The 4677-nt window shown below is 33.8% G+C and overlaps 2 long non-coding RNA genes across 2 annotated transcripts; both read left to right on the top strand.

The window, feature by feature from the left end:
• The first annotated feature begins 1375 nt into the window (after positions 1–1375).
• Positions 1376–2387, top strand: LOC127180164 (uncharacterized). Its single transcript, XR_007829590.1, has 2 exons — positions 1376–1431; positions 2297–2387. It is a non-coding gene; the product is annotated as an uncharacterized LOC127180164 (long non-coding RNA).
• Positions 2388–2566: 179 nt separating this feature from the next.
• LOC127180165 (uncharacterized) lies at positions 2567–4369 on the top strand. The gene is made up of 3 exons (XR_007829591.1): positions 2567–2633; positions 2909–3036; positions 4084–4369. It is a non-coding gene; the product is annotated as an uncharacterized LOC127180165 (long non-coding RNA).
• The last annotated feature ends 308 nt before the right edge of the window (positions 4370–4677 follow it).

Genomic DNA, 4677 nt, shown 5'->3' with positions numbered 1-4677 from the left:
AATACGTTGTGATTCAAAGACCTGAGACCTGGAAAATACACATTTTTGGTGAATTTATTTCTATGCAATGCAAATAAAATGTAATGCAGAATTTTGCTATATCCTATACATTTATTTATTAAAAAAAGTTGTATTTAAATGTGACGCACTTTGAGCTGATTTTTTTTTCTATGAACAATGCAAAACATACAATCGCATTATTATAGCAATAGGTAATTAAGATTTTGATTAAGATAAGATTTAAAAATATTTTAAAATGTATTGTAGTATGCTCCTGTATATATTGATATAATTTACAAATTCATTAAATCATTCACTCATTCCTTTTTAGTTGGTTAGCCTTCTAGTTAGTTAATTTCTTTATCTAAAATATTTTTTAATGTTTACATGTGATGCACTGAGCTGAATTTTATCTGTAAGATGTGCAATGCAATGCAAAAAAAAAAGGTTTATTATAGTAATTTGAGACAAAAAGTAATTTTCCTTAAATACTTTTCAAAATATATATATAAAAAATGTAAAACAATTTAAAAATACATCAATCGTTTATGGAATTTTCAATCATCTAGCAAACGTCCTGAACCACCTCTAGCATGCCAGAATACACTGCAGGTCCTATTTTAGGCCCTATTTTAGTCAAGAGCAGTAGCTTGATTCAGTTATTGAAACGTTTGTACAGTTCTAGGAATTTCCACTGAGAGCTGCTTGCTTTTGAACAGACATACAATGTAAAGCTAATGGAAGGGCTATCGGATGTCAGAGGGTTTTAACCTGCCTGCTTCAGTCACCAGGGAACTGATTCTTATATTAATACAAAGCCGATTAAGTCTCCACCTCTGGCCCCTCATGTAAAAACCTGCCTGGATTCAATGGCACCCTGATGTGATAGTATTACAGATGTATGCTGACCAGACCAATGCTGTCTCACTCTCTGTCTCGTTCCTTCTCATTCTCCGTCTTCTGCCAAGGTCAGGCCTGTAGCTTGACACCTCTGCAGATCTTCCCGTCATCCACATGACATAACATGATACAGAAAATCTATTTTTTATGACTAAATCAAAGCACTAGAATATGGAACATGTAATCAGAGGAAAAGCTCTGCGTATAGCAACACTGAACAAACTGGCAAATATATGCATGTATCAGATATCACATAATCTCATTCATAGCATTTAGTTTTGGCACACAGGAAAAATGGCGGAGTAGTTTTTCCAGAGTTAATTTTTTTTCCCTCAAAAATAGTTGTTTTTGCTTTATTTTGAGTGTACAGAGTAAAATTTATCCGTAGAGTGGGAGCAAAATTACAGAGTAACTGTGTCTCCTCCCCAATTTACTCTCATCCCTTCGTTGATCCGCCATTACTGTTAATCACGGGCATCGACTGCTGCTGCTTTGGGTTTAGAAGACGGCACGCTTCTGCTGGATGGTAAAGTAAGTAAAGTTTCAAAGTCTTACTATTTATTTTAATTATATTCGCATTTGCTTTGAGCTCGGATCGTTTTGCCATGTGTTTTGAATGTTTAAGAGATCGCTTGCCTTCTCCTGTCAGCTTGAAAACTAGTTAATGTTAGCCAAAGTTTGAAATCAGATAGCTAACATATATATTTTAAACATTTATTTTGAACGTTAATTGAAATTAGCTAACGTTAGCTGCCTATCAATGTTTGTCCACTAAACTATTGTGATGATAGGCTCGAGTTGTGCACCACATGTACTTGACTCGGAAAAGAGTTAAATTAACGTTAGCCTTAACTGGATTGTTGAAGGCCATTTTGATGTGAATTAGTCCTATTTAGACAGTAAGTTAACTGTTTCTCATGAGAACGAAAGGTATTTTTAACATTTACGAGGGCTAGTCGGTGATTTTATTGCAGAATGTCAGTGTTTCAATTCAAAATTCAATTCGATTGAATCGTTTTTGACCACTGCGGAACACGTACAATAACTTTTGCACTTCATTGTAGTTTGCAAGCATTTTTAATATGTGAACTTTAATTACGGAAATAATGGGAAGAATTTATAAGAACAATATTTCATAAACGCTCCACCTCAGTGACAGAGAAAGAAGGAAAAAAAGTTGGAAATAGGACATACAACCGTGCAATGTTAATACTAGCCTACAATTAGGCCATATACATTAAAGATATAAACCAAGCAATTATTACAAATTAAAAACATATTAGTGAACAAAGATAACTCATGTTGTGTAGTGCACTAATGAATGTTTTTTCATCATCTGACTGAGTGTTATTGCCTTGTGTTTAACTTTGTAACTTTGTCTTTTTGGTTTCTTCAGGATGTAAACCAACAACATTGTCAGAATGAAGTTCAAAGAAATATATTTTTTTCTTCAAAACCTTTTACATTTCAAATGTTTTGGGAACGTGGTAAGAGAAACCTTTAACATTTTTAATATCTTTAATACTTTTCATTAATAATGGTGAAATGGTGAAAATCGTGGTAGCACATTTGACAAATGAACATGGGTAGGTTGTTTATACCGTACTTTGTTAATTGATGTTTATGATATTATTGGTTTTGGTTGCCCTTCCTGTAGTTTAAAGGAAGAATCTGCGAAGAGAATCATCTCCCTATTCCTATGCTTGGTTGACCCCAGGAGTAAGTTTCGTTATGTAAGTAGCTGTTGCAAATATTTTCAATTTATTTTCCAACACTTCTACCCTGATATTTTCGCAAGGGCCTAGTACAGGAGTTGCAGATTTACAGTTAGAAATTGTCTTCATTTAGGACTCTGAATAAAAAAAATAATGTATAAGTGTATGACTTCATTTCAATACTTGTAGAGGTTTCAGCTCAGTTCATCCACACATCTGTAGTCATCAAGACTTGGTTGTGATGAAAAACTAAAAACCTAAAAGAAATTTTTATTTTGTTTCTGTATCTCCAGGTTGGAACAGCAAATTGTCTTCCATTTTGATGCTGGTTCACCTTTTGCCACCCTCTCAAGTCACCGTCACGTAAGACCGGGAAAGATCTCAGCTAGGCAAACGTGATCGTCTTGTGAAATTCATCAAGGTGAAGCTACTAATGAAGCAGATCAAATGACACTAGTTGATAATATTGTATTACTGTATGATCTTGAACGTGCTTATTTCTCAGAAAGGCTCTTAAAGGAATAGTTCACCCCAAAATGAAAATTCTGTCATTTATTACTCACCCTCATGTTGTTTCAAACCCGTAAAACCTTTGTTTTCATCTTCGGAACACAAATGAAGATAATTTTGAAAAAATTTGAGAGATCTTTGAGCTTCATAGACAGCAAGAGTCCTACCACGATCAAGGCCAGAAACTTAGCAAGGACATTGTTAAAATAATCCATGTGACATCAGTGTTTCTACAATAATTTACAATGCTACAAGAATACTTTTTGTGTGCAAAGAAAAATAATATAATTATTCAACAATTCTTCTCTTTCAAGTCACCATCCTCCGCCATAATCGAGAGTACCCTGATGCATACGTGTGATGCTGCTGACACAGGAACACACATGCGCTGCGTTTGTTTACAAAGCATGCGCATACATCATGATACTGTCTTTAATGGTGGAGGACAGTGACTTGGGGGAGAAGAACTGTTGAATAAAGTAGTTATTTTGGTTTTATTGTGCACAAAAAGTATTCTTGTAGCTTTATAAAATTATGGTAGAATCACTGTCACATGGACTATTTTAACAATGTTCTTACTACATTTCTGGGCCTTGAATGTGGCAGTACCCTTGCTGTATATGCAGGGTCAGAAAGCTCTTAGATTTCTTGAAAAATATCTTAATTTGTGTTGCGAAGATGAACAAAGGTCTTACAGGTTTGGAACAACATGAGAGTAATTAATTAATAACAGAATTTTCATTTTTGGGAGAAATCTTTTTAATCACCTGTCCTCTAAATTATTGTTCTTGTGCTGCTATTTTCTACTTCACATATTTAGTAACAATCTGTTGGAATTATGTAAAACATAAACTTTGGTGGAAGACAGACATCTTTATTCATTTGTTTCTTTATTCATGCTGTATATTGACTAACTTTTAAGTCACATTGGCAATAATGTGTTTTCATTCTTTTACAGACTGTTACCAGTATCCAAGGGCAGTTGGATGGCATTCGAGAGAGTCTCCAGCTGTATCTACTTGTTGTTGGGCTGATGAGAAGTAGGGTCCAGTCTTGTTTTATTGTAATTGTCCAATATGCTCTACTCTGTAAGACCTGTCCATTGTGTATAGCTTTCTGCAAAACACTGTCTATGATATAGATGCAGAAACCACCAAATGATCATGATCACAAGTGTAATATTGTAAATGTAAGTGTATTATTTAAATAGGAGATTGAAAAAATAAAATTGTGAGACATGAGTATACAGTTTGTTGTAGACTCTTTTTTTTCAGATTGAAAAGCAAGTTTTTCATTTCTATTTTTAGGGGTTTTTGAGGATAGAATATGAATGATGTAATTTAAAAGATTAACTCTGGATAGAGTTATTTAGTCTTTAATGTTCACTCATAATTGATAAAAAACAACTCTGGAGGAGATGTAAATTTTGGCAGAGTAAATTTGACTTTCCTCTGAACAGAGTTAAAAAGTAGCAGAGTAAATTTCTTGTACCTCTGAACTGAGTAAAATAGTACAAGAGTTAATTTCAAAAAACACTATACAGAGTCAAATG

The sequence above is a fragment of the Labeo rohita genome, chromosome 17, assembly GCF_022985175.1.
Source record: "Labeo rohita strain BAU-BD-2019 chromosome 17, IGBB_LRoh.1.0, whole genome shotgun sequence".
Classification (NCBI taxonomy): domain Eukaryota; kingdom Metazoa; phylum Chordata; class Actinopteri; order Cypriniformes; family Cyprinidae; genus Labeo; species Labeo rohita.
Note: the sequence above shows the minus strand (reverse complement) of the source record. Positions and strands in the feature narration are given on the sequence as shown.